Source organism: Castor canadensis, chromosome 13 (genome assembly GCF_047511655.1).
Source record: "Castor canadensis chromosome 13, mCasCan1.hap1v2, whole genome shotgun sequence".
Taxonomy (NCBI): Eukaryota; Metazoa; Chordata; class Mammalia; order Rodentia; family Castoridae; genus Castor; species Castor canadensis.
In genome coordinates this window covers 65,489,389-65,511,632 of record NC_133398.1, presented here as the reverse complement: position 1 = coordinate 65,511,632, position 22,244 = coordinate 65,489,389, and the positions used below count along the sequence as shown (strand labels likewise).

General features: G+C 41.0%; 1 protein-coding gene across 1 annotated transcript in view; it reads left to right on the top strand.

The window, feature by feature from the left end:
* Nucleotides 1-451: 451 nt before the first annotated feature.
* Mlana (melan-A) overlaps nucleotides 452-22,244 on the top strand; it is a 45,864-nt gene continuing 24,071 nt past the window's right edge. Inside the window, exon 1 of the mRNA XM_020159599.2 lies at nucleotides 452-515. The gene's annotated coding sequence lies outside the window, so the exon portion shown is untranslated. The remainder of the gene's footprint in view (nucleotides 516-22,244) is intronic.

The window sequence follows — 22,244 nt, the reverse complement described above, 5'->3', positions numbered from 1 at the left end:
CGCCCTGACAAGGGTCCTAAGCAACTGTTCTGTGCCTACTCTCTCTCTCCTACATTCCCAGTTCTCTAGGAAATGGCCCTCAAACTTGAGTGTGCATAAGAAAAACCTGTTGTTCTAAACTAAGACCAAAAGAAAAACCCAGAAAGATTATGATTTCGAAAGCATTATTACTTAATGAATGACCAGAAGTAGTTTATTAACAAATTGGGATAGATTTTTGTTTCATGGTGAGTCAGCAAATCTTTTTTTGTTAAGAAAACCTCATTTCTTCACAGAATCAATTTTGAATGATTTTTTGTCATTTCTGAAAAATACAGATTTCAGGGCTTTGTCCCCAGAGATTCAGCCTTAGCAGATCTAGAACACTCAGCAATGTGCATTTCTAACAAGCTTCCAAAGGGTGACCCTGCTGCAGGTCAGTGCCACACTGAGTAGCACTGCAATAGGATTAGGACTGTCCATTCTCCACTAGCTCTGACGGGGAGTGAGGAGCTGTTGTTGATGAAGATTCAGAGGTGAGTGGAGGAGAGGCGTCTGTTATTTAGGTGCTGAGCTTTTCCATAATCTGTCTGTATTAGGATTCTAGTTAGAAACAGATGGTGCCCTTAAAAGACTCGAGAAAGGAGTTTAATAAAGTAAGTATTTACAAAGGTGTGGGTAGGATGTAAAGAAACCAGCAAGGGATGGTGAATAGCTGGAGCTAGCAACAATAGCAAGTTATTGCCACCCCTAAGCTTACAGGGACAAGAAGAGGAAGGTACTACTATTGACACTAGGGCTGGGGTACAGCTAAGTGGTAGAGCATTTGCCTAGCATATGCAAGGTCCTGGGTTCAATCCCCACCTAAAACTAAACACAACAACAACAACAACAACAACAAAAATGTACCAAGACCATAGCTATAGCTCCAAAGAAGCTGCACTGATAGGATCACTGGTTTTTGCTGAATGGATGACATTAACCACTGCAGCTTATTAGATAGAAGACTGCCTGGGGACTAAACACAGTTAGCTCTCATTATTCACAGTAGTTATGTTCTATAATGTCATTGTAAACACTGAATTATCCAATATTGAGCCTTTGTTCCTAGGGGAAATACAGGGTTAGGTTCCTGTGAGTCTCTGATCCCATCAATACATAACCAACCAATACATAACCTTGTTTCATGTGCGTTTCTGCTTTGAGATATTTTAATTAATATTGCTGTTGATTCATTAACTTAGAGCTCCTGGCCCATCACACTAAAACTCGTGCCTAAATACAGCTTATCTAACATACACATTTTTGGTAAGGCACATAATGGCTTCCTTTGGCTTTGCAGCACTAGATAGATAGCACTTGGGTAACTTCAGTATACCTCCTGGGGGCCACTTTAAATGTCAAATCACCAATGACAAGTACAAAATATGGAAAATGTGATATCAAATAGACCCTGAAAAGAACAATATTTTGTGGTATGAGAGCCGAAACAAGAAAGCAAAGGATTGCTCTATTCAACCTCAGCTGGGAACGTGCCTATGGGGAAACATGAAAATCAGATGACTCAAATTTTTTGCCACTCTGTGCATGTCCATGAATGATCACAAAAGCAGCCTGAATAGCACTGATTCTAGGATTACAAATAGATTTTACCAAGTAGGCAAATTCAGAAATACAGAATTTATAAATAATGACTTCACTCTTCTCTGTCCCTCTAGTTGACTGGTGCTTCCTATTGACTGAGCCCAGCCAGAGCTCCTGTTATCCCAGTGACGGGGAACCTAAAATAAGAGGATCATGGTCCAGGCCAGCGGTGGGCATAAAGTGAGACCGTATCTCAGAAATAACCAGAGCAAAATAGGCTGGAGGTGTGGCTCAAGCAGTAGAGTGCCTGCCTAGCAGCATGAAGCCCTGAGTTCAATCTTGAGCAGGTTGGGTGAGGTAGAGAACAGATATCCAGCACATCATCCCTAGTTATTTGAAATCTTGACTGAGAGCCAAGGGATCTGCCCATTTTTTAAGACTTTCATTGCTCATTCACTCATCAGCAGTTACTGAGCACCAAGCACTAAGCCATGCCTGTGATATGTGGATTTGAGGCTTCGAAAGGCTAGAGAACACAAACACCATTCTCTAGGAGCTCATGGTTCAGAGAGGAACTGATAGTGTGCTGATAGTCAGCTGAAAGGTATCTGAGCACCTCTCACACTCCAGATTCTGTTTTAGGCACCCAAGGACAAATCTTTGCCCTGTCAGAATCTATAGACCAGAGCTGAAGAAAGGCAAGTGCATGAAGGACCTCAACACAGGATGGTACACCCTCTCATAGGAGCACTACTTGTAAGGAGAGCAATTAGGATGGCAAGGTGGGAGTGGTGGTGACCATGGGGCAGTGCATGAAACCCTGATTAGGGAGGTAAGAATGGCAAGAGATGCAGGAATGTCTATGCACAAATGTGAACATTACAAGTCCTAATGCTGAAAAGTGCCAAAGAGAAGGACAGATAGAGTGCTACAGGAGCTCAGAGAAGGGTAAGATGATACTGAATTGCCCTACAAAGACTGGCAGAGAGAAACAGAACTCCTGGCTCCTAGACTAACTCCATAAAAGACAGAGGCTCCTTTCATTCCTCCCCAGCCTCTGTGTTTGCCACATGATACCTGGCACCCCTCCACCCAGTTGTACTCTTTCTTCTAGCCCACAGCTGCCTCTAACTGCCCTAGGAGGCTTACATCTTCCTCTGGAGCTCAAGAATCAAAGTTGTAAGGAACTAAAGAGACTCAAAAGTTTAATGGGGGGTAAAATTGAGGGCAAGTTGGATGATGGGTAGCTGTTCAAATCACATCACAGAAAATGGTCTTCTTGATGGCCTTAAGGTCAGAGAAATGTTGAATATTAATGTATATCCTCTCCCTGCTTCACACTAAGTGAGCATGCTCAGTAGAAATTGGAAAGATGAGTGGATAATAGATGAGAAATCCAACTCTTTTTTTATTGTACAAAGTGATGGGTTTTATTATGACATTTTAATTCATGCATACAATGTACTTTCATCATATCCACTTCCCCCAATAAATTCTCCAGCTGGTATTGTCCCAAATATCCCTTTTTTTGGTCAGTTTTTTAGATCTAGATTCTATGTATGAGAGAAAACATGCAATATTTGTCTTTCTGATTCTAGCTTATTTTATTTAACATGATGATCTCCAATCCCATCCATTCCCCTGAAAATGGAATAATTTCACTCTTTGTTATGACTCATATGCCATTGTGCACATATACCACAATTTCTTTATCCACTCATCTGTTGATGGGCATATAGACTTATTCTATAACTTAGCTATTATGAACAGTACCACAATAAACATGGGTGTGCAGGTATCTGTATTGTATATTAACTTTTATTCCTTTGGGTACATGCCTAAGAGTGGGATAGCAGGATCATATGTAGTTCTATTTTTAGTTTTTTGAAGAACCTTTGTACTGATTTTCATAGTGGCTGTACTAATTTACATTCCCACCAACAGTGTAAGTGTTCTTGTTCCCCACATTCTTGCCTGTAGTCATTGTTTCCTTGATGATAACCATTCTGCCTAGGGTGAGACACAATCTCAATGTAATTTTGACTTTCATCTACCTTATGACTAAGGATGTTGACAGTTGAAAACTGTCCACATTTGCCTTAGCCTGGGCACATAACTGAAATGGTAGAGAGTACTTACATTAACAAGCATAATGTCCTGAGTTCAAACTCCAGTACCACCCAAAACAATCAATTCATTGCCCATTTATTGAAGGGATTATTTGTTCTTTTGCTGTTTAATATTTTAAGCTCTTTATATACTCTGGATATTGATCCATTGTTAGATATATAGCTTACAAGGATTTTCTCCCATTCTGTAGGCTATTTCTTCACTCTGATAATTGTTTCCTTTGCTGTGCAGAAGCTTTTAAACTTGATGCAATCCATTGATCAATTGTCATTATTATTTCCTGAGCTATTGAAGTCCTATTCAGAAAGTCATTGCCTAAGCCTATATCCTGGTTTCTTTTTTTTTTTCTTTTGTAGCACTGACATTTGAACTCAGGGCTTCATGCTTACTAGGCAGGTGCTCTTACAGCTTGAACCATTCTGCCAGTCATTTTTGTGATTTCTTTCTCTTTGTTTTTTAAGATAAGGTCTTGTGAACTATTTGCCTGGGGCTGGCTTCAAACCTGGATCCACCTGCTCTCTGCCTCCTGAGTAACTAGGATTGTAGGGTAATCCACCAGCACTTACCCTAAACCTAAATTTTGAAGCCTTTTCCTCTTGCTTTTCTATAGTACTTTCAAAATTTCAGGTCTTACATTAAGGTCCTTGATCCATTTTGAATTGATTTCTGTACATGGTGAGAGATAGAGATTTAGTTTGTCTTCTATATGTGGCTATCCAGTTTTCCTAGCACCATTTACTAGAGAAGCTGTCTTTTCTCCAATATATGTTTTTGGCATCTTTGTTGAGAATCAGATGGTTGTAGCTCCTTACGTTTTTCTCTGGATCTTCTATTTCATTGGTCTACATGTCTGTTTTTGTTACTATTGCACTGTAGTACAATTTGAAGTCAGGTGTTGTGATGACTCTGGCATTGCTCTTTTTGCTCAAGATTACTTTGGCTATTTGGGGTCTTTTGTGCTCCATATGCATCAGTGGATTGTTTTTTCTATATCTATGAGGAATGTTTTTGGAATTTTGATGGGTTTTGCATTGAATCTGTAGATTACTTTTGGTAAGATATCCATTTTCACAATATTGATTCTGCTGATCCATGAACATGGGAAATCTTTAAATCTTCTAGCATCTTCTTCAATTTCTTTCTTTGGTGTTTTGTTTTTATTGCAGAAGTCTTTCACCTCCTTGGTTAGGTTTATTCCTAGGTTTTTGTTGATGTTGTTTTTGAGGCTATTGTGAATGAGATTGTTTTCCTGATTTCTTTCTTTGCATGCTCATTATTGGTATATAGAAAAACTGATTTTTATATGTGAATTTTATATCCTGCTACTTTGCTGAAAGTGTTTATCATATCTAATAATCTTCTGGTGAGGGTTTTAGGGTTTTTTAGTTATAGGATCATATCGTCTGAAAATAGGGATAACTTGACTTCTTCCTTTCCTATTTGTATCCTTTTATTTCTTTCTCTTGCCTTATTGCTCTAAGAATTCAAGCACTATTTTGAATGAAATGGAGAATGTGAATCCCCTTGTGAGAAACCCACTGTGTGGGAATGTGCTGGCATCAATATGGAGTTCACCAAGTCTTCACTATGCACCTGCCTCGGCATTAAGTCCTCTCGTAGCTATGAACTAACTTCATACTTCTAATAATCCTGACAGGTGGAAATTGATTGCTCCATTTGGCGAAAAGGAATGTTAGGGCCAGAGAAGACTAGTAACCCATTCCAAACTCTGTGACTGACAAGAAGCAGAACTGAAACTTGAACCTACTATCTCTGACTCCAAACCATCCATGTCCGTTTTCTTTGTTCCTTTCCCATTTTTTAAAGTTTTATTGTTTTTACATTTACTTACATGTGTATACATTATTTGGGCCACCTCCCCCTCCTCCACCACTCCTTTCCCATTTCTTATCCTCTGTTCTTTTCCTTGTCCTTCTAAATAAGAAAAACATCCTTTTTTGCCCTTTATTCTTTGTTTCTTTTGCTTTTCTTGCTTTCTTTTTTAGGGTCTCTCTATGTAGCTCAGGCTGGCCTTGAACTCACGATCCTCCTGAGTACCAGGATTATGGGCATGAGCCACAACATCTGGCAAGAAACTCCTCTTGAAACAGGATCTTTTCTGCCCTAAACAGGTCTTAATGGTATTCTCTTCTTGACAAAGATGGGTCTTTCATTCTTGTGAATCCTGAGAGCTCTTGCTACACTTTTGGAAGTGCCTTGCTCTTTTAACCTTTCGAAGCAATTCCCCATCACTCTTTACATTTAAACCTCAAAAGAGTTGTTTAGAACAGTTAAGGGAAGTGACAGTCCCCATTGTACAGATAAGTAAACACAGGCTCAGACTGTGCTACAACCTTACCTTGAGACAAAGCAAGAAAAAACCTCTAGACTCCCAGTCTCTTTTTCCTGGCCTAGAAATGGCAAATGGGCTATATCCTTTACTCAGAAGGTTCTGAGGCCAATGGAAAAGACTCATAATCAGTTAGCAATGTCTGCCATGGATGAGGAAAGAGGTAAATGGAGGTATATGTGCTTGGTATTTGCTACCCAAACTTACAATAACTATTTCAAAGCCTTATATTGCTTTTTACTTTAATGAAGAATTATGTTAACTCTCTTATGAGCAAGGCTCAGGCATAGTTGATGCTCAGAACAGAGAGATATATAGCTTACTGAGTGGCTACTATTTATCAAGCACTGTGCCAGACTACATAGCTACATTTATAGCTATTCAAGTTGACCATAAGTAAATAGTGAGATTCAGCTAAACTTAACCATGGCCTTTAGACATACCCTGGAAAAACACAGTCTTTTGCACATAGCTGTCAATGCCAGCGTTTTAAAAATACTAATAAAGATTTCTCAGATGTCAAATAAACTCAAATAAGTTTACAAAGGTACAGTTTTATATGGGATAAATGCACTGTCCATATTTGAGGCACAAAATTTCCCGCCAGTGAGCACAGTGGTCTAGATTCCAGTGCTCCTTCTCTGAGGCCTTGCTCAGGGCTCTATAGAAACAATCAACTCCATCACTTCCTTTTTGTCATTCCTCCCCATTTTCAGTCAGGGAAAGTTTTCAGTCTAGTTTGAGGAAAGGTTCAGGGCTTGTGCCTTCTGAAACTCATATTGAAGCCAGGGATGTTGGTATACCTTTAGTCCCAGCTACTCAGAAGGCTAAGGCATGAGGGTCACCTGAGCTCTGGAGTGTAAGATCAGATTGGCAAGACAGCAAGACCCCATCTCAAAACAAACAAACCTCATGCTGAAATTTCATTTAAATTTAATTGTTATTATAACAGTATTAAGAGATGGGACTACTAAGTAATTAGGCCCTGAGGATCTAATCCATTCATAAAGATAATGATTCGACCAGGATCTTGACATCAGACTCCTCACCCTTCAGAACTGTGAGCCAATACATTTTTTTCATTCTAAATTACCTGGTCTGTGGTGTTCTGTTCTATCAGCACAAACCAAATTGAGACAGGAGCTTAGAAAAAAGCTGTGCTTTCTGTCAGGATGATTCTGCATTTCAAGAGGCAATGCACACACAATGGCCTAGGGAGGGTGTATATGGGTAACCCAAGGAAAGGGGAAGCACTGGGAAGGAAATAAAATCAGTTAATAACTCAAAAAGTATTATCCCAGGATATTATCATTGGCCTTAGGCTGTGCTAGATTTGAAAAAAAAAATTGAGGAGTGGTACAAGAATTTGAACTCAGGGCCTCACACTTGCTAGGCAGGTGCACTTCTGCTTGAGTCACTCCACCAGCCCCCAAAAAGATTTAGGGAAACAGATTCTAGCCTCTTTCTATTCAAGGTACATGGCTGAGTTTACAAAATCATACTTGCTGATTTTTCCTCTTTTATTGAGGCATTCCTTACCACCTGTAGTGAGGAGGAAGTATGGGCCATGTGCATTAGTCTTGATTAAAGATCTGTTTAGCTCCATAGATTGCACTAAACTCAGGTTCCTTTCCCACAAAGGAGGGGACCATAATCCAGAGACTGGGACCTAAAAAGCAGGGCCTCTGGAGAGCTGGCAGGAGTAACTGGTGGGAAGTACTGAGCCAGAGAGGAGACAAAGGTTCTCCTGCCCAGGGCAGATGGAGCTGGAGTGCTGACCTTGCAAAGGGGATGAGAGTCCTTCCTGGTCTGTCCAGGAAGAGCAGTCCAAGGTCAGAGAAACTCAGTAGGGGCAACAGCAGTGTCAGAGGAAGGATTCTGCTCCTTCTGTCCCAGACATCCTGGGTGGATACCACCCTCTCTTTTTCATGGGGCCATTTGGGTGTCATCCTTCTTGTTATCAAAAATGACCAGATGTTCAAGGGTGGCCAATCACCATATTTTTAAAAATGCATATAACTTGGCACTTAAACCCAAACTCTTGTATTATCATCAGGCTTAATCCTTTGGGGGCCACAGCTTTCATGTTTTTAGGGCACAATCTGATCACCAAAGCAGGCTGTCATTACTGAGAGGGGTTTACTTGTAGGGGCCATGGATAGGGCTCAGGCTCTATAAAAAGACTTGCCCCACGTACCCCAGCCAAAACTGTGTGGTAATCCAAAGAAATGCAATAGGAAAGCCAGAATCTAATTGGTTCCCTTACATGTGGTAGGGATAATGAAACAAAGGTTTGTGTACAAGAGGAAGAGACCTGTCACAGGATTCAAAGGATGGTCCTTTTGAGACAATTTCTGCTCTGAGTTGAAAAATCCAGCTCCTAGGACAATGGAGATACCCTTAGTATTCTCTAAATACTAAGAAAAACCAGTTTCTTTAGGGAGAGGATCATGACCATGTTATCAAAAGTTGGAGTGTGTGTGTGTGTGTGTGTGTGTGTGTGTGTGTGTGTGTGTGTAACCCATGGAAAATTAAAGCACTAGGAGGGAAAAACAACCAAACCAGTTATTAACCAGCTAATGCTAGGGTAAAGGCTTCCTCAGACATTCAGTGCTATAAATGTCACCTTTCTGAAGCTAGACAGCCTCAGTACCTTTGCATTTCATGGCAGCAGTGGAGAAGTCTAAAGGCAGTATTTTCAGCAAAGGAATTTAAAGGCAGTACTGCAAAATAAAAATAAATAAACAAAATAAAATACATGGTCATAACCTGGGATCTGGTGAACTCCAAGGACTGTCTTTCCAACACCACCACTTTTTTATAACAAATCATAGAAAAGTCATTTTCCCATTTTTTCCTTGCATCAAGACTACTGTTGTTTTGACTGAGGTAAGAAAATGGAAGTGATAAGAATGGAGAGCAAAGCCTGCTTTTTCCAGCAGTGATGACAATGAGGGTGTGTCCAGCTGAAGAAAGGGCAGTGTGTCCAGATGACTTGCTTTAGAGCTGGCCTAGTGCAGCTGCCTACCAATGAGGTTCACTGTTGATCCATTCTGTAAAGACTAAAGGGAAGATGAAAGGTATGACTAACCTTGAGAAGCAAGGCAGAGCTTCTTGAAAATGTCAAAAAAATGCTAAAATATAATTTTCTTATCACAAAAGTCATACTTATACATCATCAAAATTTAGCACATAATGCTGGGTGTGGTGGTACACACTTGTAATCCTACCATGAGGGAAGCTGAGGTGAGGTAAGAGGATCATGGGTTCGAGGGTAGCCTGGGCTATAAAGTGAACCCTGTCAAAAGATGAAAGAAAGAAAGGAAGGAAGAGAAAGAGAGAGAAAGAGAAAAAAAGAAAGAAAAAGGAAGGAAGGAAAAGAAAGGAAAGAAGGAAGAAACATTAGTTATATCTTTCCAGACATACATGTGCCTTTTATTATTTTTTTAACAAAAATGGGATAATTCTATTTTTTAATTTGCTTTTTTACTTAACAATACAGAATAAACATTTATTTGGTTATCAATTGGTATTTTTTACCTATATCACTTTTAGTGACTGAGTATATAGGTCTACTGTACCTTATTTGAAATCTTTTATCAAGTATTTAGAGAAGTTCCACCAGCACTAGCAGATCCATTATTTTAATGATTAGAGCTTGCTAGAGATGATCATATTCCCTCAGCTTGTAAAGTCTAAGTAAGACTAGAGATGAGGACCACCATTTTGAGTCTTTACTCCTACTTCCTGCAAGGGGAGCAGGAATTTTTTTCCCTTTATTCCCCATTTCTCCCTACTGTTATCTAATACTAAATTTCTTTCCTAATAAATTTTGCTAACAAAGAAAAAAAAAAAAAACCCAGCACTGTAGTGGGCATTTTGGAAAAATCATTTCTGTGCCCCTTGAAAGAAAAACCTTTTGATAGATACAGCCAAATTGCCCCTCAGAATTACACATTTTCACTCATAGCAAATACGGAGGCAGGCTAGAATTAGGGAAAGTCTGGGACTCAGAAAAATTACCTTTCAGATTGACCGTGCCGTGGCTCAGGGACCGCCCTCACCTGGCCCGGGAACCCCCCACGCCCCTCCCCACTCATTGATTATTGGATGGGAATCACCTGTTTCTGCCCTTCCCACAGATTAGCTTAAGTTTTAAAAGTACTTGAGAAAGAGAAGCTTGCTCGCTCTGCCCGCGGATTCCACCTGCATCCTCCATGCTCCCCTTTCTTTGTATTCCCCTTCCCTAATTTTAATAAGTTCCATTTACACACGTGTCCTGCCATGAATTCGTCCACGTGGGCCAAGGAAGTCTTCGTCTTCTGATCGCAGACTGCACCAGCACCCTTAACAATACTGTGCCAAATTGGTGGAAATGAGTAACTGATGGTTTTCATTTACACTTCCCTGACCAGTGAGGTTGAACAACTTCCTCATAGACTTGTTGCCTGAGGCCATTTTCAAAAGGAAACATCACCCAGGAGTGAGTACTGGTGTGCTCCTCAGCCTCCACCAACATCTACCCACTATCAGGGGACATCACTGCTTACTCAGATAGGCCAACCTGAAGAAACACTGTGGGACAGCCAAAACTCCTTGCTAGGATCCTATCTTAAAACCCACCAATCAGAAAGAACTGAAAGCTCATTTATAGTACAGTAGAGGTGATTGACAGCAGTTTTTCTGAGCTACCCTTCCCAGGGCTTACTTTTAACACTTCTAAAAGCCTTAAGGTAAAGAAATAAAGCTGTCAAAATGACAGGCCTTCACCAAGGGATGGTAGAGTTGTTTTGGGCGGAAGGAGCTAACCTTTGAGAATTCTATACACCCTCCTTACCAGGATGTGAGCTGGCCTGCCAGGAGAAGGTCATCATTGGACAGGAGGCCATGTCTCAGCATTAACCTTTGTACCCCCTGGGTTTCAGCTCTGAACTTCATGTGGGAGGTGTCTAGCAGAGTTCCTTGCCAACTACTGATGGCAAATGTGTGTATTATGGTGATTTCCAGTGTGGGTAGCATGATATTAGAGTGAATAAGCTAGCATTTTTTTTTTCTGCAAACTTTGGCCCAAAAAGAGTTCTTCAGAAAAAATTACTTAGGGGAAAACCCCTATATCTATGAAGATGTTTGTCAAAACACAACTGACCCACTATCCAGAATGGGATAGTAAGTTATGGCCTATCTGCTAGATTAAAAAGCATGCAGTCATTAAAAATAATTATCAGGACAAGAGAAAACTGTTTCACATAAAGGCAAGTGAAACATTAAGTATGTATATACTTGTATATATAAAATGATGCCCAATTGTGCTTTAAAATATATGTGGAAATGAGTTTAGAAGAAAATACACTGGAAAGTTCTCGGGGGTTATATTTAGCTCTGATATTAATAGTGACTTAAGTTTTCTATTCCTTACTTTTGTTTTTTTTTTTTTGGTGGTACGGGGGTTTAAACTCAGGGCCTCACAGTTGCTAGACAGGCATTTTATCACTTGAGCCACTCTGCCAGCCTTGTCTTGAGTTTTTTTAAGATAGGGTATTGAGAACTATTTGCCCAGGCTGGCTTCAAACTGTGATCTTCCTGATGTCTGCCTCCTGAGTAACTAGGATTACAGGTGTGAGCCACCGGTGCCTGGCAGTTTTCTTATTCTTTTTTGCACTTTTGAATTTTTTTTTGTAATAATTATGTATTACTGTTAGGGTAATCATTTTTATTCAAAGAAATAATAATTTTTTTATCATTATGTGATTGTCCTATGGTAGAATATAAATGAATGAAAGCATATTCTAAAAATATAGTCATGCTATTACACATAGACATATGGATTCCATACAGAAAAGCCTCTGAGGGTTCTGGTAGAAATGAAAGCCTTTCAGTTTTGGGGGGTCAGTTGTGGATGAGCTCTTCTTTTATGTCAGTTTGCATTAGTGTTGGGACTATGTTGTTTGCTAAACTGTTCCCAGATGTCTTTTTCTGATTTCTAGACTGAATAGAACATACTAGGTTTGGATGATATGGTGCCGGTCCAGGCTTCACAGAGCTGCTCCACCACGTAGCCACGAGGCTCTGTAAGAACGTAATCAATAGACAAAATGATGGCTCAGAATTGGAAGATCACTTGATGCTTTTGAAATCTTTTATACATACATTATCTCACCCCTCTCAACCACTTTTAAAAGGTCAGGGACCATTGAACTTGTGATTTCATAGAATAGGAAGTACAGGAAATCAAGGAATGCCACATCGAATGTGAAAAACAGGTATTCAATGTCCAAATACTTGATTTGAATTCATGACCTTACTAAAGTTTTATTCTACAAATATGACTGGTGCTGAGGGGGTCTAAGGACGAGATGACAAGGTGCGGTAAGAGAAGGTAGAGGTGAAAGAGGACAAGGTGGGTTTATTTTTACTGTGCTTCCTGTTCCCTTTGTACCTGTGAAAGGGAACATTACACAAGCTCACTAAAAGTCACTGGCCTCATCTATAAAATGGGACCAGTAACAAGAATGGGTTGTTTGAAAACCAAATGAGATAATTTATATATGTATATATGTGCAGAGTTTGTTCTTTAAATGATGAGTGTCATGTCTCTTTTTCTTAAAGAACCAGGAAAAGTGTTTTCTCATTTTAGAATTTTGGGTCAACAGGGTAGGGAAACAGGAGAAGTCCATTGACTTTTCTTAGGGAGTCTGGCTGGCAAGGGGAGTTGGGCCCCTCTCACCTAGTTAGGAAGGAAGAATTACAGAGTAGGAGTTCCAGAAGCTGACTTTGGGCATCTGGAGGACAGGGCATTTTGCCAGAGAGTCAATGTGGTTGACTGAGCATGCCTGGCTAAGTTTGGAGTGAAGACACGATGAGTTGGAACCCTCGTGGTTGAGAGGCAGTAGAGCATAGTGGTTAGTGGCCTAGATTTGACAGCCAGTTCAGCCGGATTTAAATCTGTGGCCTTCCACATCCCAGCCATTTGCACTTGGGCAAGTTACTTAGTCAGTCTTGCCTCAGTTTCCGCATCTGCTAAAAGGAAATGCTGATGATAAAGTACCTGCCTCTCAGGTTGTTCTGGAGCATTTGGACCTACTCCTGGCACGTGTGAAGGACATGCGCTTACTATTAGTCGTGAGTTGTGGAATGAACTAACAGGCAATTTGGGTCAGAAATGGGGTCTGAGGCACCATCCTGCATTATGCTTTACCCAGTGGACGGGTGGCAGAGAGCTTTGAAGAGAGCTTATCCCAGCTCACATGGTCAGATAGCAGGCTCCTTGGTTCTGGTGTTTTGTGCTGCCTGTGTACCACACTCATGAATTTGGGCAAAGCCCCCTCATTGCTGTGTAACACCTGTGGGACCCCTATCTTGTTGAAACAAAAGCCAAAATAAAACAAGTCACAGGACTAGAAGAGTTACCCCAGGTAGTTTTGGGACTGAACATAAATTCATGTGAAGGACTGGAAATTAGTTTGGTGCCAAAGTCAGCAGCCAGCCCAGAAAACAAACCTGTCCTGGGGATTGGAATAGCAGCCCCCGCTGAGCCAGCCAAGCCCTGCATTCCAGGGATGCAGGCAACCTGAGAACATGTGCTCTGGAGGGAGTAAGAGCAGACATGGGGCCTTGTGCTTTCTCCTGGTCACTCAACTGCCTGGTAAAGGCTGAGAACAAACAGAAGAGAAAGAAATCCCAATTTTCTGTAGGAAACAATGTTCTGATAAAGCCTTAACCTTTGGTGTATCACTATTCAATCTACAAAAGTATGCCCAAACATAACACCAAAATAAAAAAGGGGCTTGAAGTATAGTTCAGTGCTTGCCTGGCATGCACAAGACCCTGGATTTGATTTCCCAGCACTTTATGGTTCTTTGTGGTCATCTGATTCTGTATATATAATATTATATAACTTAACACAATCAAGGTTATATTGAGGTTGTAAAGCTTATTAAATTGTGTACCTTGATTTTCAAATATTATATCATGAGGACTTTTTCTTTTTTAGTTGGAGCCTCACTGTATAGCCCACGCTGGTCTCAAACTCATAATCCCCCAAAGTAATTGCAATTATACGTGGGTGCCTCCTTGCCCAGCCTCATAATACACTTCCATGTCATTAAATATTCTTGAAAATATGGTTTTTAATAGCTTCAAAGCATGCTGTTGAGTGGCTAGACAATCAGTCTTTGAAATATTATTAAACATTGGGGTTATTTCTAATTTTTTTTTTTTACAGCAGCATTAGGCTTAGACCTTTCACTCTTAATTGTATGTGCACACTTTTGATTGTGTCTTGAGCTTGAAAGCCTGCAAGGACTAGTTACTGAGGTTCTGCATCCTCCTCTACCAGACAAAACTCAGATCTCCCCTTGCAGGGCCCTGGGGACTGAGGAGGAAGAAGTGGGGTGAGAACAGTTGAACAGATCCAGGGAAGTCATTTTCAAGGCATGATACTAAAAGGTGAGCTCTCAGTGATTATAGGCTGCCTATTCTGCTGCCAACCTGAGGTTTCTTTCTCTAGGTTCCTACCTTTTGGGATTTTTTTCTGAAGGCACAGTGAGGTGCTGAGGCCCACCTCACTGGCTTTCAGCAAAAGGGGAGTCAGTTGAGAGGATGCTGAAACCTCTTCTGTAGACAAACGAAATATGTAATCAAACCACAGGAAGGCAGAGATACAGTGTAGCCTGGAGGAAAATAGAGACCAGGAAAGTTGTGATATCAGAATTTCCCCATCATGTACCTAATGGTGGTCTGACCAACTAACCAATCCAGAAAGGCAGGTTCTATGTGCTTATGAAATTACCCATCTCACTCTCCAGGTGGAGATGTTCTAGAAGAAAGGGTTGCTATTCTCTGCAGAAAGGGAAAGGTCATGACCTTTTGGTCTCTTTTTCTAAAAAGCTGAAGTGGCAGGATGGAAGTGGGCCTTCCTCCTGCTTGGGGTGCTACCTGCCCATGCCCTGGAAAAGTCCAGGAGTAAGGAGTCTAGTATCAGTTTTGCTTGAGGCCTAAGGGAAGAGTAGTCCCTTTTCTTTTGGTTGTCTTTCCCAATTTCTTCCTGCTTATTGAGTGGTGAATCCTCCTCTAAGACAAAGGCTAGGGCGTGGGCCCTGTGGATAGGCTGAAGGCAGCCAGAGAAGATTTATGTCTTGAAGGTATAAAACAGCCTGGCTCAAGAGGCCTGGAGCCTTCACACAGCACAGGGGATCAAAACTAGACAGTAGCAAAGACTAGTCTTTAATTAATTAATTAATTAATTTTTGGCAGTACTGGGGTTTCGAATTCAGGGCCTCATGCTTACTAGGCAGGCACTCTTACTGCTTTAAGCCACTCTGCCAATCCTTTTTGGGGGGGATGGGACTTTTCAAGATAAGGTCTCACAAACTATTTGCTTGGAGCTGGCTTCGAACCTCGATCCTCCTGATCTCTGCCTCCTGAGTAGCTAGGATTACAGGTGTGAACTACAGGTCCCAGCTACAAAGGCTGTTCTTTTGCCTGGAGTGTCCCCAGTACACATTTGTGGTAGCAGAAGGCTGAGGATTTGAGGACTGGCAGTCTTGGACAAATCAATATCTGTCCATCTCTTTATCACTAACCAAACGGGAAGAACGTTGTACATTTCTAGAGGTTTTTTTTCTTTTATTATTATTATTTTTTCCTGTCATGGATCAAAGGCAGGGCTTCACACATGCTAGACAGTATAGACACATTTCGCTCTTTACAGTTGAGCCAATTCACACTTTCAAGCAAGAGTCCAACCAAGAGGACTCTTGCCAATTGTGAGCATAGTAGCACTGTCTCAGTCACCATAAACAGCATCCAGTATTCTGCACATTACAGAGTTCTCTTTGGAATAGTCAAATATGACAGTCACAGTTATATCATGCTACTTGATAATATACATATTGTTTCCTTTTTTGCAAATTTCTTTCTTTTCTTGTGGTACTGGGAATTGAACTCAGGGGCTCTTGCTTTTAGGCAGGTGCTGTATCACTTGAGCCATGCTCCCAGTCCTCTTTGCAAATTTCTTATGTCAGTTTTTATACTTCCTGCTTTATATGGGTAGGTAAAAAATTGCTAGTGTAATGGAATACAATTCAAAAGAGGTTCTTTGGGAAACTTTGCTTTGTTCTGGCTTTTCTTCCCATCGAAGTTTCCTTCTTGACCACAGACATAAGCATTTGGACTGAAGACTTTCTGTTTGTGTTGCTATTGCTTTGTTTCTCAGGGCTTAAAATCTATTTTTTGAAGTTTGAGCATATAGTGACAGACAGCTTGCTAAAAGTGCTGCCTACTATGACTTCTTAAAGCAAAAACATGGTGTGATTAGAAGTGGACAACAACAGCTCACACTGAAAGGAAAGACTGGGTAGTTAGCTGATATCAGGCAACTGTAGTTAGGACCAAGACCCCCCAGGAAACTTCCATTATAAGTTGATCTGCCAAAAAATGGGAGAGATGACACTACTCCCTTGACAAACCACTTCCCTAACAATCTCTCTCCCCCTAGGTCTCAGGTGGGTGGGAAAAGTGGGAGGCTGGAAGGACCTAGATGAGAACATGAGACCATGGTCTAATCAGAAGGTTGAAGGCACAGCCAACCAGAGTGCTGCATGTCGCATGCCTAATTATCATGGAAAATGGGCTACTCCCAGGAGCAAACAGGACAAAACCTCAGACCGAAAATTCACTGGCTACTCTCCTAGGACCCAGCCCCGTCTCATGTGGGAGCTTTCTTCTTTCTCTTAATAAACTTCTTGTCTATACTCTCACCTTCTGTTGCTCATGAATTGCATTCATTTGCACTCATGAGACAAAGAACTCAGGAACTTTCTGCAGCTGAGCTGTGACCCTAGCCAGTGTGGCAGGTCCGTCTTGCAAAAGATTCCAGTGTCAACACCAGTAAACACAGATTGGTGCAGCCGGTACATCCAGCCCTGTTGTGTTTTTGCATGATTGACTCAAGGAATGTTAGAGCTAAAAGGACCCTTACAGACCATCTATTCCAACCCTTGCCACTAAAATCTACTCACCTGACAGATAAAAAGACTGAGACCAAAAAGAGGAAAAATGCGTTGTTCATGGTTACACATTGAGAATGCTCAGTCAAGAATAAGTGAAGTAAGGCTGAGGTTGTAGCTCAGTGATAGAGCACTTGTCTAGCATGCTTGAGGGCCTGAGTTCAATTCCCAGTAAGGGGAACACAAAGAATAAAGTGAAGTATTTAGTGTTAAGAACCAAGAATCTAGAATCCCTTACCTAGTGATATTAGCCTTTAACAGTGAAGCAGTGAGTTCTGGTTTTCAGTCCAGCATGTAAGAAGTCTGGAAGTTGTCACTCTGTGCTAGTGACAAAAAGCTATGGTCGATGTACTTTCTATACAAGAGTAAATACAGAATTTTTAAACCTGTTGAAATCACCATAAGAGGATTAAAGTAGAAAGGAGAAAACTAGAGGGAATGAATGAATTTGGGTTATAATACATATATACATGGAAATGTCACAATGAAACACCCTGTATAGCTGTCTTAAACAAACAAAAATGTCATTTTTTTTTCAAAAACAGGAAACAGGAAGATAAACAGATGCTGTGTGGGGGGGGGGGAGGAAAAGGTTAAGAGAGCAAATATGGTGGAAATATTAAGTACTCATGTATGAAAATGGAAAAATGAGACCTGTTGAAACTATTCTAGGAATGGGGGTGGGGGATAAAGGAGAGTGACAGAGGGGTGAATTCAACTATGGTATATTGTAAGAACTTTTGTAAATGTCACGACATACCCCCAGCACAGCAATAGTAAAAAAATAAAATAAAGAGCAGCGAGAAAACATAAAAAGAAAAAAGCTAAATAAACTGAAAACGCAACATTCTTCCTAGATCCTTCAAAGAAGCATGGTCACAGGCAACACCGCTGCTCCCAACATTGGAGAGACAGACACTCAGACACACAGAATCACAACTCACTGGCACGGAAATCCCAGCAGAAACCTCAGCAGGAATGGCACCGGGTTTGGAACTTGAACTGACAACTGCTGGAGCTCAGTGTTCACAGTCCCAGAGTTCAAAGTCTCGGGGGGAGGGGACAGCTTTGAGGGGGACATACATGTTTGTAAGTTTTACCTCCAGAAGCCCTGCCATGTTCTCCTGGTGAAGACTTGGGTGGAGGTTAGAGGGGAGTCTCCTGTGCCTCTGGAGGAAGAAGGGAAAAGGAACCATTACGAAATATGCCAGAACATTCTGTTCCTCGTAACAAGAAATGCCTTCAAGAGAAACTGTTTTCCGAGTCCAACCTATTAGGGTTTTATCAGAGCCTAACTCTCTTAAGGAAAGTGAAATATTCAGCTCCAGCTTCCACCACAAGCTGGGTGAGAAATTGAGAAGCCCTTAGCTCACTAAACCCTGAGACCTAACCGTAGGACCACACAGTGCTACAGAATGCTTTCCTCCTCCACATCCCTGTAGGCCTATTGACTGCAGCTCATTTCACTCAACCAAAAAATAAGGCAAATTGCAAGGCACCAGTGACTCACTCCTGTAATCCTGGCAATTTGGGAGGCTGAGATTGGGAGGATCACAGTTTGAGGGCAACCCAGGCAAATAGTTTGTGAGACCCCCATCTCCAAAATAGAAAATAGCCAGAGCCAAATGGACTGGAAGTGTAGTTCAAGTGGTCTAGTGCCTGCATTGCAAGCATGAAGTCTTTTTTTTTTCTATTTTATTATATATTTTTTTATTTTTATTTTGTTCATATGTGCATACAATGTTTGGGTCATTTCTCTTCCCTCCCCCACCACCTCCCTAACCGCTCCGGCCCCTCCCTCTCCCCCCCCCTCACTACCTGGCAGAAACTATTTTGCCCTTATCTCTAATTTTGTTGAAGAGAGAGTATAAGCAATAATAGGAAGGAACAAGGGTTTTTGCTGGTTGAGATAAGGATAGCTATACAGGGAGTTGACTCACATTAATTTCCTGTGCGTGGGTGTTACCTTCTAGGTTAATTCTTTTTGATCTCACCTTTTCTCTAGTTCCTGGTCCCCTTTTCCTATTGGCCTCAGTTGCTTTTAAGGTATCTGCTTTAGTTTCTCTGCGTTAAGGGCAACAAATGCTAGCTAGTTTTTTAGGTGTCTTACCTATCCTCACCCCTCCCTTGTGTGCTCTCGCTTTTATCATGTGCTCATAGTCCAATCCCATTGTTGTGTTTGCCCTTGATCTAATGTCCACATATGAGGGAGAACATACGATTTTTGGTTTTTTGAGCCAGGCTAACCTCACTCAGAATGATGTTCTCCAATTCCATCCATTTACCAGTGAATGATAACATTTTGTCCTCCTTCATGGCTGCATAAAATAAAAGTCTTGAGTTCAAACCCCAGTCCCACAAAAAAAAAAAAAAAAAAAAAGAAGAAGAAGACAAAGAAACACTGAAGAGCCAGCAAGTATCAGAATCAAATTCAGATATAAGAATATTGCAATATCAAACCAGGAATTTAAAACAACTATGACTAATATTCAAAGGTAGATAACATACAAAAACAGATGGGTCCTATAAGCAGAGAGAAGGAAATTCTAAGAAAAAAAGATCTGAGAGATGGAAACACTGTAGTACAAATGAAGAATGCCTTTGATGGGCTGGACACAGCCAAGGAAGGAGTCTTTGAGCTTCAAAATGTGGCAATAGAAATTTCCAAAACTAAAAATCAAAGAAAAGAACCAAAGAAACCAGGACAGATGATTAAGCAACTGCAGTACAACTACTTCAAAAAAAGTGTTCATGAAACGGGAATTCCAGAGGAAAGGCAAAAGATTAAGGAAACAAAGTAACATTTAAAACAATAATGACCAAACATTTGCCCAAAATTCACCAAAATTAATGCCAATACCAAACCACAAATACAAGAAGCTCAGAGAACATCAAGTAGTATAAATACCAAAAACCAAAAACCTACATGTAGGTATGTCGTACTTAAACTGAAAAAAAAAATTAAAGATAAAGAAAAAAATCTTGAAAGAAGCCAGAGGGGAAAAATACCACATAGAGAAGCAAAGATAAGAATTGCATTTAACTTCCCTTCAGAAACCATGCAATTAAGAAGAGAATGGAGTCAAATATTTAAAATATTGAAAGAAAACCTCACCAATCTAGAATTCTGTATCCTGTGAATTATCCTTCAAAAGAGAAGAAACAGAGACTTTCTCACACAAATGAACAGTGAATTTGTCACCAGCAGAACTGCTTTGCCAGAAGTGTTTTAAACAGTTCTTCAGAAAAAAGGGAAAAGCTAAGCTAGACAGAGCCTAGAGAAAGAAAAAGGGATAGGGAAAGGTAAGTAAAGTATTCATATCCTTGCAGCAAAACATGAAAAACAAAATATAATCCCCAAATCATCTGCTCTTAGACTGAGTAGGTAGAGCTAGAAGAGGGAAAGATGAACCAGAGTCTTTGTGGGGAGGATGGTGGTCCCCCAAGGACAAAGGCAAGAGGGAGTCTCCTGGAGCTAGGAGCAGAGCACAGTAGTTTGGTAAGCCAGGGTGCAGGCTTCCATTTGGGTGTGGATCTGGCACTCCTCTGGGTGTGGAATGAAGTTAGATAAAAAGCCAAATCTGCTTGCCAATATCTGTAATGAGAAAAAAACCCCAAGAACTCATATCTCATCCAGCTAGAGGCTAAGTAGAGACCTCAGGGAGGTCATCCCACTATCAACTGGAGGAAAGAAAAAAGCAAGAGAGGTCACTCAAGAGGTTGATCATGGGAACCACCAATACTGAGCCAAGGAGCCATGGGGATGGGGAACAGATGCCTAAGCCTGGGGTCTTTCAGATGACTTTGCTAGGGAGCTGAGGGTAGGTTCACTAGCTGGAGTCTCAATCAGTTTTCACATCTGTCTAGGCCAGAGACTGAAAAAAACCAATGATTTTTGAAGTTTAGCTTGTGTTGGAACTACCTGCAGGGCTTGTTAAAACACAGATGGTGACGCCCCCATCTGCAGAGTTTCTGATTCAGCAGGACTGGCGTGCAGCCTGAGAATGATTTTCTAACAAGTCCCCAGGGGCTATTGTTGCTGCTTGTTGAGAAGCACATTTTTTGAACCACTGAACAATGGGAAGACAATTTTATGTGACACGATGGCAGGCACTGTATGTGCAACATCTCGTGTGACTCTTGTCACAGCTCTGCTGGGTAGATGCTAGAGCTTGTAAAACTCTCTGTTAGGGGATTCATTGTGTCTTCTCTGAAAATTATGTTCACATCCCACTAACCCCAATACCTCAGAACATGACTTCAGTTGGAAGGAAGGTAGTTGTAGATACAGTTAGTTTAGATGAGGTCTTATTAGTGTAGGGTAGGCCTTTAATCTGATACGACTAGTGCCCTAAAAGAAGACACAGATGTGGGAGAAAAGAAGAAGTAGAGGGGCTTACTCTGATTAATATACAACATACGCATGTGTGAAGTACCACAGAGTAACCCCTTTGTACAATTGATATACACTAGTCAAAAAACCAAAAAGAAGACACACACACAGAAAAGACCACCATATGAAGCCAGAGGCACACAGAAGGCAGCCAGGTGACAATGGAAGCAGAATTTGGAGTGATATACCTACAATGAATGCCAGAGATTGCCAGTGATCACCAAAGCTACAAGAATTCAGGAAGGATCCTTCCTGCCAGGTTTCAAGGGAGAATATCCCTACTGACCCCTTGCTTTTGGACTGGTCTCCAGAACTGAGGGTGTTTTTCATGTATGAAAAACAAGACCTGTTGAAACTATTCCAGGAATCGTGGGAGGGAGGATGTGGGAGAATGATAGAGGAGTGAATTCAACTATATCATAAGAACTTTGTTAAATGTCACAATGTACCCCCAGAACAACAACTAAAAAAAAAAGGCAAGGGAGTTTGGCTACTTGCCAGTTAATTCACAAACCTCAGTCTCCTTTGAAATTCTGAACACCCACATGACAGTGCTGCCCCAGGGATTCAAGGAGGAAATGAAATTAACCACATTAATGACCACTTTCCTTCGTTTCTGGACTTGGTAAGAATACATTCATTTAGTATATATTTATGGACTGAGTCCCTTGTAGAAAGGGACTTAATTTTAAGCTTTTTGTTAACTATTTGAGTGAACAGGCCAGTCACACGAGACGGTAAGATCTACAATGACTCTCCATGGTGGTACAGTCCGAAGGATGGTTTTAGACCTCTGAAGCCA